This window comes from Anabrus simplex, chromosome 7 (assembly GCF_040414725.1).
Source record: "Anabrus simplex isolate iqAnaSimp1 chromosome 7, ASM4041472v1, whole genome shotgun sequence".
Lineage (NCBI taxonomy): Eukaryota > Metazoa > Arthropoda > Insecta > Orthoptera > Tettigoniidae > Anabrus > Anabrus simplex.
The window spans coordinates 248,727,254-248,742,189 of record NC_090271.1 but is presented as its reverse complement, the minus strand read 5'-3'; the positions used below and the strand labels follow the sequence as shown (position 1 = coordinate 248,742,189).

Sequence of the window (14,936 nt, the reverse complement as noted above, 5' to 3'; positions counted from 1 at the left end):
GGTGCAAACCGTTTGTTGCTATGATCTACCGTTTAGGAACAGTAAACGTCGAAATGAAGGTTTGCACTTGCAAACGTGTCCATGCTTATCTGTCATCTATACAAATATAATCGTAAAGACCGTGTGTCTGTACATTGACTATTTTGGCGGAATTTCCGTACAGTTATCCGTTTGAGGTGTAATGACCATCTGCATATTTCTTAGCTTTGGTGTCTGTTTGATTGTATCAGTGCTTATAACTTGGAAACTATTGAATAGTCCGCCTCTGTGGTGTAGTGGTTAGTGTGATTAGCTGCCACCCCCTGAGGCCCGGGTTCGATTCCCGGCTCTGCAACGAAATTTGAAAAGTGGTACGAGGGCTGGAACGCGGTTCACTCAGCCTCGGGAGGTCAAATGAGTAGAGGTGGTTTCGATTCCCACCTCAGCCAATCTGGAAGTGGTTTTCCGTGGTTTCCCACTTCTCCTCCAGGCAAATGCCGGGATGGTACATAACTCAAGGCCACGGCCGTTTCCTTCCCTCTTCCTACCTTCCCCTACCCCCGCAAGGCTCCTCTTCAGCACAGCAGGTGAGGCCGCCTGGGCGAGGTACTGGTCATCCTCCCCAGTTGTATCCCCAGACCCAGAGTCTGAAGCTCCAGGACACTGCCCTTGAGGCGGTAGAGGTGGGATCCCTCGCTGGGTCCGAGGGAAAACCCGAACCTGGAGGGTAAGCAGATTAAGAAGAAGAAGAAGAACTACTGACTATATTTTTACCAAACTTGATACTTCAAATCCACCTGTCCTTGAGTAGGTTTTAGGGCAAATATTATTTCTTAATACTTAAATTTAGTGGGGGTTTATCCGAAACCGAAACCATGATTTTGCACTCCCTCAAAATATGCAAATCCGAAATTAATGGAAATCTACAATCCTTAATGGAAACCCATTTCTAAAACTTTTTTCTTATTTACATTATTAGACAGGAGGATTGATAAGGTATTTATCATGAACTGTCGGTTTTGCAGGTTAAGTCCAGGGGATATAGCCCAAAAGGTGTTGAACGTGGAGCAGATTCCTTATCTATATAAATAAAATCGCAACGACTGTGTGTATTTTTGTGAAATTTTCGTCCAGCGACCCGTTTGAGGGGTAATAATGACCATCTGCATATTTTTGGTATAGTTTCCTGAAAGTCCTAATTTTTACCCCCCCCCCCTGACCCAAAATCCAGATTGCGGCATAATCTGCCAGACAAGCAAGAAAATTGAAATTTGGCAATATTATACGTTTTAGCCTGTAACGGACGAAAAACTTCCAAGATCTTTAAATATTTCACTTTTTATCCCCGAAGAATATCGAAATATGGAGGCAATTTAAATGATGGTGCAGACCTTTGTTTCGAGGTATTTCGTGGGATAAACGAGAAGTCCTTTCAAATAACGGATGGCACAATCTCCGTTCAATTTGGAGTGATCTTCAAACTTGGTTTTATGGCTTTTTGTCGTATCTGTATCCCTTATACGTTAGATTCGTCTCTATTTCTCGATTTTAAGTAAATTTGGACTTTTTACATGCATAATTCATACTCTTAATCACTTACAGGAAAGTTAGAATCATCAAACTCTACACGAACATTGGCCCACCCAGTACCCACATGTGAGCCAAATGCTATGTGACATAATTACCCGAAAAGTAATGCAATGTAAGATAATCTCACACAAATTTCACCTTATTCAAAGTTTCTAACTCAATCTGACCCATGAATCAATCAATCAATCAATCAATCAATCAATACTGATCTGCATTTAGGGCAGACGCCCAGGTGGCAGATTCCCTATCTGTTGTTTTCTTAGCCTTTTCTTAAATGATTTCAAAGAAATTGGAAATTTATTGAACATCTCCCTTGGTAAGTTATTCCAATCCCTTCACTTACAATGCCAACGATATTCTTCAGCGCACCACCTGTCACTCTCACTTCCAAACAAAAATGGGATACAGGAAGCACAAATGAGCACCCATTCCCACGAATATGTCAAATTCTATCAATCTGTGTCATATGAACCATCATATTCAAATTGTTTCACTCTCAGGCTTTTAGCCTTTACGTTAACACTGCTATGAATTCAAAGCAGAATCTTAATCGTTGAAAATGTTTGAAATGGAGTATATTTTCCAAACAGTATTGCTATCGAGATGTCAACTGTATCTTAGAAACAATTCAACAATATCGTGTTCATTATTAGAGGTAATAATATACTTCAATGAAATCTGGACAGGCTTGGACTGCCTAACCGCAATATAAGTATGCAAGAGGTCTTCCTTTCCATTAAATAATTGCCTTAGGTTTAAATAACCAGACATCGCACCCTGGTTCTCTTTCCCACGAGTGAACACTACAACAAACCAGGGAGTTTGTCAAGTTAATGCGTATAGCGTAGCGATTTCAGCATTTATCTACAATTGAAACATCTCATCTGCGATCGAAACTAAGATTTTGGGAACTTGAGGATTATCCCCACCCTTGATCTACCGACACTGTTATGCTACTCGATAAGATGTACCAGAAATATAAATATTAAATGAATGATGCTGTCAGGTGGAGACACGTTCCCTGTGCGGTCCGCCCCCACCAGATATAAGATGCATATCCAAAAATGTCCCCAGCGGAGGCGATAATGAGATTCATCAACAAGCCGAGAACTCAGGTGCAGAGATTTCCTTAGCAACTGTTAAGGTGAGCTCTGGCCCGAAGACCGATCCACGTTCTGACACGAGCCAGCAATGTTCTCTTCGACTGAGGGGACTTTCATGGCGTACAATTACTGTACTACTCTCTTCCTTCGAGAGGTAATTCATTGCCTCGTGCAAGAACTGCGCGTCGAATGTCTCGGCTAGTTGGTGAATCTCTTCTTGTGGTTGATCGCCACGCTGAGTTGGGGGCGTGGTTGGGGCCCCCTGTGGGAGGGTGGGTGGTTGGGGCCCCCTGAAATATACCAGCTAACCATCGCGGATGGAGCTCTGGGTGTCATGTGTATCATAAAATATGAAGGAAATGTACAATGTGTAGCCTTGTAAAAACATGAAGATATGTCCGGAAGTGTGAATGTAATGTAGAACGTGCAGCAAATAAAAAAAGTACATTGACTTATGTTCTTGTCTCCTTGTGTACGTATACAATAGCCGTGATCATTAGGAGTAATAATATCCTTTAGTCAAAACTGGACAGGCTTGGACTGCCTAATGACCACAATATAATTGTCCGAGAGGTCTTCGTTCGACTAAATAAATAATTGACATATTCAACTAAGTGAAATGAAATAACTTCGAAATCCAAAGAATGACGAGATACGAGAAAATATCATAAGACCAGCCATTTAGGCCGCTAAATACTGCGTCTTATGGTACAATCCTTTGTTGATGTGACGTACCGTTTAGCAGAAGTTAATCTGTAAATGAATGTCTGCAATATTGTAAACATTTATATACTTTCGTACCGGCATATCGATCGATATATATTTTTATTCATTGATGTCGATTTGTAGCGATCGAGAAAGAGTGTGTCTTTTATTGTAATCAGTGCTCCAAACACCGACTCTGACTGGCAGTAGGAATGGGGTCCTTCTCCAACTACTGTGTAACTGGCATTAGTAAGGAGACCCTACCATTGTAATGAATAATTCACTCCTCGATTTAACTTGCAAAAGGCAAGGGAGGATGCAATTTTGTTCAATACTCCCCTACCCGATTGTGTTTGGCTATAGGCCATGGTGCCCGCCATTATAAACAAATGTACCCATCTAAAATGTGACTAGCATTAGACATAGTACCCTGTTATTTTAATGGAAACTCACCAACTCTGTGTGACGTGAAGTAAGCTGGCTGGCAGAAGGAAAAAGGGCCTGTCATTATAACGATAACTGCACAACTCAATTTTTGACTGGTTGTAGGGAAGTTGCCTGCCATTATAATAAAAGTTCCTCAACAGTTTTCTGCCTGGAAGTAGGAAAGGGGGCCTGCAATTGTAACGAAAACTTCCCAAATCGATTGTGACCGCGCAGTAGGCAATGGGACCTGCAATTATAATGTAATCTTCCCAACTCGATTGTGAATGGCAGTAGGTAAGTGAGCCTGCCGTTATCATTACAACTCCGCAGCCCATACTTTACATTGGAAACAACGTATTTATTTATTTATTTATTTATTTATTTATTTATTTATTTATTTATTTATTTATTTATTTATTGACTTGTGGCGTGGCTCAGGCTATGAAGCCTGCTGTTATGCCAAACCATCTCATATGTACTACATTGTACAGACTACAGAGTATTAGGATTTCTAGTTACATATAATTAATTATAAAATTAAACTTAAATAATAGTTATAAACAAAAGGAAAATTTCTGAGAGTTACTTTTTAAAAAAAACATTAAATACTAATTTCTTAAGTCTATGTACCATTTATAACCTCCCAACGCTAAGTGTCATGCAATTTTAAAACAATCTTATTTACTGCACGTATAGTATTTACTTCGATATCCGTATAAAATGTAGAATACCGTAGCGAAGCACTGGTACATCTGCTAGTATGTAAATAAAAGTTACAAATATCTTCATATTGTGGTGAGAGTATTTAGGGGATGTGGTAAGGGTGTAAGGGAGAGGGTGTAACAAGACGCTGGTAGGACTCCAATCAGATTAGCCTGCTTCTAGTGTATGGGTTACTCACCAAGATTACTTCATTCGAGAACTGGAAGGGACCGAAAGGTAAACTAGCACGATTTGTTCTGAATGATTTCCGACTAAAGGTTAGTGTTGCGAAAATGTTGCAAACTTCGCGGTAGGAAGACTTGGAAGCAAGGAGGAAAGCTGCTCGACTAAGAGGTATGTTCCAAGCTGTCAGGGAGTCTCGAAATTATTTTTTTCAGATTTTCGCCTTTTTTTTCCTCTTCCGCCAGTTTTCCGACTGCCTGACAGCATCGCAGGTGCGAACAGTGTAGCACACGTGGTTTGCGGAGATTGCGTGTTGCAGTCCCGCCATGGATGATTCATTTCTGATCTCTGTGTCTTCTTCTTCTTTAACTGTTTACCCTCCAGGGTCGGTTTTTCCCTCGGACTCAGTGAGGGATCCCACCTCTACCGCCCCAAGGGCAGTGTCGTGGAGCGTGGGATATTGGGTCGGGGGTACAACTGGGGAGAATGACCAGTACCTGCTATGCTGAACAGGGGCCTTGGTGGGGGCGGGGAAGATTGGAAGGGATAGACAAGGAAGAGGGAAGGAAGCGGCCGTGGCCTTAAATTAGGTAACATCCCGGCATTTGCCTGGAGGAGAAGTGGGAAACCACGGAAAACCACTTCCAGGATGGCTGAGGTGGGAATCGAAACCATCTCTACACAGTTGACCTCCTGAGGCAGAGTGGACCCCGTTCCAGCCCTCGTACCACTTTGAAATTTCATGGCAGAGCCTGGAATCGAACCCGAGCCTCCGGTTGTGGCAGCTAATCACACTAACCACTACACCACAGAGGTGGACTTTCTGGCCTTCTTCGCAGTTTATTACAGTCGGAAAATGACATGGATTTGGCCCAGTTGTATGGTCTAGAGCCCAACCTCTTGCGAGTTTCTGCAGCGGTTTGTAGAGTGGTGCGTTGAGTTTTTACAGAGAGAAGTGTGTTGTGACGAACGCTAACATCCAGTTCACGAATGGGTGGAATTGGACGCTATCCGTATGTAGTTCAGATCCTCAACCCGGCCAGAAATCGAACCTGGGCCCCTCTCAACCGAAGCCCAGTACGCTACCATTTAGCCAAGTATTCGGACCCATATCACCATTCCTACATATTGTTAATAGATTGCACTGACGACGAGTTGTCTAGGAGAGCATTTCAGACAATGTGGTACGGTACCTCTATAAAACAGTGATTAACGGAGCGTTGAACTGTTTAATCTCGAATACAACATCAATTGATCTTGCATATGCTAGAGGGAGAGCGCTACGCTTTGTAGCCACTGTGACGTAAGAGTAAGGATCGGTCTCCTAAACCTGGGATTGAAGGTTGGAGTCCCTACACGGCTAGTTAAATTTGACATTCTGTACATTAATGGTGCGAAAACTGTAAACCACGGAAAACCATTTTCAAGGCCGCAGATAGGGTATCCGAACCAACCATCTCCCTAATGCAAGTTCACAGTTACGCGACCTTAGCCGTGACCCCAACTCGCTTGCTCGGTGCTAATACGGTTTAAGCCCAATACTTTAACATGACTGTTGATACTGTAATATTTCAGTAATCGGGCGAGTTGGCCGTGCGGTTAGGGGTGCGTGGCTGTGAGCTTGCATCTGGGAGATAATGGGTTCGAATCCCACTGTCGGGAGCCCTGAAGGTGGTCTTCCGTAGTTTCCCATTTTCACACCAGGCAAATGCTAGGGCTGTACCATAATTAAGCCCACGGCCGCTTCCTTCCAACTCCTAGGCCTTTCCTATCCAATCCTCGCCATAAGACATATCTGTATCGGTGCGACGTAAATCCACTAGGAAAAAAATTATTTTTCTTCTTTTTTTCCTCTTCCACCAGTTTTTCCACAGTCTGAGAGCATCGCGGGTGCGACCTGTGTAGCACATGTGGTTTGCAGTCCCACCATGGAAGTTTCACTTTTTATCTCTGTGCCTTAACACTGAATAAACTTCAGTAGAGTTTCATGTAGGAAAGATCATTAAATGAAGATTAAAGTGGTGTACAAGAGGAAAAATTTTGGAAATATGTTTATTAATGGGCAAAGGAATTAGTGATTAGAATAATCCACCAAAGAAGATGTTCGAAAAATTTCCATGGTACTCATTTAAGAAAATACTAGCATGGGAAGTAACAGATAAGACAGGTCGAAACCTATTTGAATTATTTTCTTTAAAAAATCGCTATATGTAAGAGGATAGCGTGCGGAGAATCGGCCCATAAATTTAACGGCAAGGCTCGGAAATAGTACCTGGAACCCTAGTACGGAAGCAAGACGGGGGGCACAGCTGGACATCACTGAGCCAGCTCGGAGTTGTGATGTGGCGGAACGTTCCTGGTTTTTTGTAGGGCATTCCTTAATTACTTGCACGTTGAACCAATAACATTATTATTTCTGGCCTTCTTGCCAATTTATTAAAGTCGGAAAATGACATGGATTTGGCCCAGATATATGGTCCAGTGTCCTCCGTATTGCGTGCTTCTGGAGCGGTTTGTAGTGTAGTGCGTTAATTGTATACAGAGAGACCCAATATTCAATTCACGAACGAGGGAAATTGGACGCTAACCGTTTATAGTTCAAATCTTCGGCCCGGCCAGAAATCGAATGCGGGTCCCTTTGAACCGAAGCCCAGTACGCTACCATTCAGCCGAGGAGTCGGTATCATATCACCACTGGTACATTTTTCAATAGTTTGCACAAACGACGAGTTGTCTAGATCATTTCAGACAGCGTGGTCTTCTTCTTCTTAATCTGTTTATCCTCCAGGGTCGGCTTTTCCCTCGGACTCAGCGAGGGATCCCACCTCTAACGCTTCAAGGGCGGTGTCCTGGAGTTTCAGACTTTGGGTCAGGGGATACAACTGGGGAGAATGACCAGTACCTCGACCAGGCGGCCTCACCTGCTATGCTGAACAGGGGCCTTGTGGGGGGATGGGTAGATTGGATGGGACAGGCAACTATGAGGGAAGGAAGCGGTCGTGACCTTCATTTTTTTTTTTTTTGCTAGGGGCTTTACGTCGCACCGACACAGATAGGTCTTATGGCGACGATGGGATAGGAAAGGCCTAGGAGTTGGAAGGAAGCGGCCGTGGCCTTAATTAAGGTACAGCCCCAGCATTTGCCTGGTGTGAAAATGGGAAACCACGGAAAACCATCTTCAGGGCTGCCGATAGTGGGATTCGAACCTACTATCTCCCGGATGCAAGCTCACAGCCGCGCGCCTCTACGCGCAGGGCCAACTCGCCCGGTGTGACCTTAATTAGGTACCATCCCGGCATTTGCCTGGAGGAGAAGTGGGAAACAGCGGAAAACCACTTCCAGGGTGGCTGAGGTGGGAATCGAACCCACCTCTACTCAGTTGACCTCCCGAGGCTGTGTGGACCCCGTTCCAGCCCTCGTACCACTTTTAAAATTTCGTGGCAGAGCCGGGAATCCAACCCGAACCTCCGGGGGTGGCAGCTAATCACGCTAACCACTACACCACAGAGGCGGACTCAGACAGTGTGGTACCTATATAAAACAGGAGGACCTCTATCATATAGTGATTTGCGGAGCGTTGAACATTTTAATCTCGAATACAACATCCAATGCCTCTTGTATATGCCAGAGAGCTGTACATTTTGTAGCCCCTGTGGCCTAATGGATAAGGCATCGGTCTCCTAAACCGGGGATTGTGGGTTCGAGTCCCACCAGGGGTAGCGCAATTTTACACTCTGTTCATTAATGATGCGAAAATAGATAAACCTCGGAAAATCATTTTCATCATCATCCGTTCCAGCCCTCGTACCACTTTTCAAATTTTCGTGGCAGAGCCGGGAATCGAACCCGGACCTCCGGGGGTGGCAGCTAATCACGCTAACCACTACACCAAAGAGGTGAACAAAATCATTTTCAAGGCCGCAGATAAGGTATTCGAACCCACCATCTCCCGAATACAAGTTCACAGTTACGCGCCACTAGTCGTGACACAAGCTCACTCGGTACTAATACGCTTTAAACCCAGTAGTTTAACATGACTGTTGATATGTAATAGACAGAGCATCTACATTTTACATGGAGTCCGAACATCAAGGACGAGACATTCAATTTCGAAATTCCCGCATGTGTTAGCCAGAATTCGAACCTCGGTCGTCCATGACCTAACACATCCACGAATTGGGATTTAAATCAATTTCATGTTTGTACATTCATCTTAAGCTTTGCCACTGAAGATCACATTGTTCCATTTTGCTACTGAAATACTCGCACATACTGCAATATAGAAGCCACAAAATGTACGGTAGTGACATCTTCCGAGAAACTTATGAGTTGATCCAGTTTTTAAAGTTCAGAGTTTCTCCTGTAGAGGAGGATTTATAGGCGCAAGATTTAAAACTGTGGCGTAGGGGTGTACCACCCGGTACAATTAATATTATAATTGGTCCGCCTTTGTGGTGTAGTGTTTAGTGTGTTTAGCTGCCACCCGGGTTCGATTAGCGTCTTTGCCGCGAAATTTGGAAAGTGGTATGAGGAATGGGGTGGGATCCATTCGGCCTCGGGAGGGAAAATGAGTAGAGGGTTGTTCGATTCAGGACCAGTGGCGTTTATTTTTTTTCGCTGAATACCTAAATCGAACCAACACCCCCCCACCATCTACTCAGTTGAACTCCCGAGTGGTTTTCCGTGGGTTCTCACTTCTCCACCAGATAAATTCCGGGATGGTATCTAACTTAAGGCCGCGGCCGCTTCCTTCCATCTTCCTTGTCTATCCCTTCCCATCTCCTCTCATGGCCCCTGTTCAGCATAGCAGGTGAGGCTCCCTGGGAGAGGTACTGGTCCTTCTCCGCAGTTTTATACTCGACCAAATATCTCATGCTCCACGACACTGCCTTTGAGACCGTAGAGGTGGCATTCCTCCCTGATTCCAAGGAAAAAACCAACTCTGGTGGGTAAACTGAGTAAATAACAAATAAATAAATTAATAAATAGTATTGGGTATCCTATAGAAACATTTGTAATACAATAAGGAGTAAAGCTGACAAGTTGTGGCTTGTTGTTGCTTGACTTTAAAATAATGTTCTGATATATTTTTCAACAATCCAGTCAATCACGTTTACCGGGAATAACGTTACCTCCTGGTAGTGGGGTTGGAGCCCACCATTTCCCGAAGGCAAGCTCACAGCTACTTGACACAAACCGCGCAGCCAATTCGCTCTGGGCTCTCTTTAGATTTCATGCTCATAATTAAGCGAAATATACTGTACCGTATGACAATTTACTTTCAAACTAATTATAGGGTGCACGTATGATAGCATCTTTCTAAGGGCAGCGAATCTTTAAGGATTTTCTCTCTGCCTAGCACGTAACAAGGTAGAAGAATCCATCATGGAGAGACTTTCATGTTACCACAACTACATTTCGTTAATCATTTACACGAACTGCGAGATGCCCAGGAAAGTAATTCGATGTGCCACCGCTATAAAACAGTGATTTTTCTTTCATTTTTAATCCGTTTACCCCGTAGGATTGCTTTTTCCTCGGATTCAGCGAGGGATCCCACTTCTACCACCTCAAGGCCAGTGTCCTGGAGCGTGAGACTTTGCGTCGGAGGGATACAACTAGGGAGCACGACCAGTGCTTCGCCTAGGCAGTCTCACTTGCTATGCTGAACAGGGGCCTTGTGGGGGGATGAGAAGATTGGAAGGGATAGACGAGGAAGAGGGAATTAAGAGGGTGTAGCCTTAAGTTAGGTAAGTTATCATCCCGGCATTTGCCACGAAGAGAATTGGGAAACTACGGAAAACCGCTTCCAGGATTGATGAGGTGGGAATCGAATCCCCCTCTACTCAGTTGACCTCCCGAGGCTGAGTAGACCCCGTTCCAATCCTCGTACCACTTTTGAAATTTCGTGGCAGAGCTGGGAATCGAACTCGGGCCTCCGGGCGTGGTAACTAATCACACTAAGTACTGCAATACACAACCGAGACGGACAAACAGTCTTCCTTTCTTTCTTAATTCATTTACCCTCCAGGGAGGTTTTGCCCTCGGACTCAGCGAGGGATCTCACCTCTTCCGCCTCAAGAAGAGTGTCCTGGATCGTCAGACGTTTTGTCGGGGGATAGAACTGGGGAGGAGGACCAATACCTCGCCGAGGCGGCCTTACCTGCTATGCTGAACCGGGGCTTTGTGACGGGATGGGAAGATTGGAAGGTATAGGTAAGAAACAGGGAAGGATGCGGCCGTGGCCTTAAACTAGATACCATCCCGCCATTTACCGGAAGAAGTGGGAAACCACGGAAAACCACTTCAAGGATGGCTGAGGAGGGAATCGACACCCCCTCCCCGTACTCAGTTGACCTTTCGAGGCTGAGTGGACTCCGTTCCAGCCCTCGTACCATTTTTCAAAATTTTTGTGGCATAGCCGGGATTCGAACCCAGCCCTCCAGGGGTGGCAGCTAATCACGCTAACCACTACACTACAGAGGCAAACTGTGGTTAATGGACCTTTAAAATGTTATCTCGGTTACAGTAGTCTATAACATCAATTGACTGGTGTATACGCTAGAGGGGATATTGATGTGTAGAACCTCTGGACTAATCGATATGGCATCGGTCTTCTAAACCGAGGATTGTGGATTCGAGTCCCTCCAGGGCTGCTAGTTCTTTTCTCTCTGTGCCGTAACGATGACTAGCACGAATTCGAAAAACACCTGCTATTGAATGGAGAAAAGTCACCTAGTGCGAACAAGTAGCCCAGTTCGGAAAATATGGCGTCATAAAAAAACTAAAAAGTGTCGTATTTATACAGGGTTTCAAATCCATGATACTTCCTTGTCCCTTAGTAAGGCTGTAGATAACAGGAAGCAAGAATACATAATTCTTCATTCTTGGCATTCATTGCTGAATCACATTCGTTGCGAGCATGGCGGGTAGAAAGCACAGAGCTTTGAACAACAGGTGAGATTTATATTGATGAATTGACAAATATTTCCAATAATTGTAAGTTTTGGGACAGATAATGTTGCTGACACTCCTGTGAATCTACCAACATACAAAGGTGTCCATTAGGTATTATTATAGAGGTGATATAGGCTTGTAAATATTGCTGTCCTGAAAATCGGACACTATGCAGACCGTGTCCTGCTATCTCAAACACTTCTATTCCCTTGCTCGTTTGATGGTGAGTGAAATATTGGAATTTTTGGAACTAAAACAAACATCAGAGAGGAGAAGAACGTTGATCCCCTAGTGATGATAGTGACAAATGGGCATGAGGGTAATCTAAATTACCTTGGTAGAAACCTACATCATCATCATCATCATCATCTGTTTACCCTCCAGGTTCGGTTTTTCACTCGGACTCAGTGAGGGATCCCACCTCTACCGCCTCAAGGGCAGTGTCCTGGAGCTTCAGACTCTTAGTCGGGGATACAACTGGGGAGAATGACCAGTACCTCGCCCAGGCGGCCTCACCTGCTATGCTGAACAGGGGCCTTGTGGAGGGATGGGAAGATTGGAAGGGATAGGCAAGGAGGAGGGAAGGAAGCGGCCGTGGCCTTTGGTTAGGTACCATCCCGGCATTCGCTTGGAGGAGAAGTGGGAAACCACGGAAAACCACTTCCAGGATGGCTGAGGTGGGAATCGAACCCACCTCTACTCAGTTGACCTCACGAGGCTGAGTGGACCCCGTTCCAGCCCTCGTACCACTTTTCAAATTTCGTGGCAGAGCCGGGAATCGAACCCGGACCTCCGGGGGTGGCAGCTAATCACGCTAACCACTACACCACTGAGGCGGACTGGTAGAAACCTACATCTGAGGAAATGTGAAGGACAAATCGAATCAACAGAATACGAAAAAGGGAATATTAGGCCTTGTGGAAGTCAAAACATTGCTGAAAAATATACGGATTGAACTGAGAAACCAGAAACACTGAGCAGAAGGAAGCTGGCATATGAAAATAAAAGTAGTCCTAAGTATGACTGGGCCAGTACCTCTGTTTGTAATATCCCTATTGGGAAATCCAAAAACATTAGTAGGTCGAATTATAACACACAAGAAGTAACCACAAAGTGGACAAGACAACAGTCTACATCTCATTTGGTGACTGACTGTGTTTCAATCCCCAATCCCCAACCCCCAATCAGATGATGAGCGTAACTGTGAACCACCGCTTGACTTCTTTCTCTGCCTTCGGCTACAGGACATCTTTCCAAATGTATATAGCAATGGCCAAAAGAATTTGAACTTGGAGTTGAATCCAACAGGGGGCATAAAATATTCCTTGTTTTGCTGTATCTCTGTGAAATTTCTAATACATCTGGCTCCATAGGGTATATGTGCAACAGGGACATTTCAATACAACCGGGTTTAGAAGTGCCCCCTTCAAAGCAAGGTGGACTTGAAAAGGTAATAAATGTGATAATATGACAGCAAATATGTTTGTGGTGATGTCTGCTAATGCGCTGGAATGACAACAGTGATAACTCTGCTGCTAGGAACTACATAAAGGTGGCCCAGCGTGACAACAGCGCGCAAAGTATCTGTACCGCAATCGAAACTGTTCAAATTCTGAAATGACGTCATGGGAGGAATGGATCAGCTTGACAAATTTGTGCCAACATACAAGTCACACATGAGACAGAAGAGATTATGATGGTCGATATTCTCATGTGAGTGTTGTGTATGCTTGGCTGCTGCACCTGAAAGTACAGCCTAACCATTGTGAAGGCCTCCTGAAGTTTCGTAATTATATTGCAGTAACCCTACCGAAAATTAATGGAGAAAAATCTCTCCAGGGGAAGATGGACCTTACACCCATACAACTGGTAAAACCGAGCTTGATAGCTGCAGTCGCTTAAGTCTGGCCAGTATCCAGTATTCGGGAGATAGTAGGTTCGAACCCCACTGTCGGCAGCCCTGAAGATGGTTTTCCATGGTTTCCCGTTTTCACACCAGGCAAATGCTGGAGCTGTACCTTAATTAAGGCCATGGCAGTTTCCTTCCTACTCCTAGCCCTTTCCTGTCCCATCGTCGCCATAATACCTATCTGTGTCGGTGCGACGTAAAGAAACTAGCAAATAATAATAATAATAATAATAATAATAGTAATCATAAAACTGGTAAAAGTTCACGTTCAGTAAATGTACTGTATGGTTGGACTTCACACCGAAATGCTTCTATTGATGCATAAAGATAAAATGAGTTGCATATACAGTATTGTAGTAAGTCTGTGGGGCGAATATTGTAGGTCCACTTTACAGTTTAAATTGGACAATATAATATAACTCTCTAACACTGGCTAGCTTGCAACATTTTTGTACAATGTAATGCTGAGCAGTCCGCCTCTGTGGTGTAGTGGTTAGCGTGAATAGCTGCCACCCCCGGAGGCCCGGGTTCGATTCCCGGCTCTGCCACGAAATTTGAAAAGTGGTACGAGGGCTGGAACGGGGTCCACTCAGCCTCGGGAGGTCAACTGAGTAGAGGTGGGTTCGATTCCCACCTCAGCCATCCTGGAAGTTGTTTTCCGTGGTTTCCCACTTCTCCTCCAGGCGAATGCCGGGATAGTACCTAACTTAAGGCCACGGCCGCTCTCCCTCCCTCTTCCTTGCCTTTCCCTTCCAATCTTCCCATCCCTCCACAAGGCCCCTGTTCAGCATAGCAGGTGAGACCGCCTGGGCGAGGTACTGGTCATACTCCCCAGTTGTATCCCCCGACCAATAGTCTGAAGCTCCAGGACACTGCCCTTGAGGCGGTAGAGGTGGGATCCCTACCTAAGTCGGAGGAAAAAACCGAACCTGGAGGGTAAACAGATGATGATGATGATGAATGCTGAGCAACAAGTGTTGTTATACTGATCCGAGTGCATAGCGTCGGATATATCGGGCGGCCTGTGTAAATAAATCTATCAGTCCGGTCGTATATGAAGGTGCTCGAATACGTCAGTCTTGTGTCGGTAGATTTACTGGCACGTAAAAGGACTTCTGCAGGACAAAATTCCGCAACCTCGGCGTCTCCGCAAACCGTTAAAAGTAGTTAGTGTGGCGTAAAGCAAATAACATATTATTAAATAAATCTAATACTTTTATAAACATTCGGAATGCTGGAATTTGTTTCTGTAATTGTTAAAAGCAGAAATATATAGATAATTTGAAATAAAACATTTAAAAAATAACTATGCATTAATTGTGGCACCAGACTGTCAAACACACAAGTTAAATAACATTTCTTTCTTTCTTAAGCTGTTTATT

The 14,936-nt window shown here is 44.5% G+C and overlaps 1 protein-coding gene and 1 non-coding gene across 2 annotated transcripts in view; one reads left to right on the top strand and one right to left on the bottom strand.

The window, feature by feature from the left end:
• Nucleotides 1-14,936, bottom strand: part of LOC136877093 (uncharacterized) — a 901,324-nt gene that overhangs the window by 877,603 nt on the left and 8,785 nt on the right. The gene's annotated exons all lie outside the window — the stretch shown is intronic.
• Nucleotides 8,335-8,407, top strand: TRNAR-CCU (transfer RNA arginine (anticodon CCU)). Its single transcript has one exon. It is a non-coding gene; the product is annotated as a tRNA-Arg (tRNA).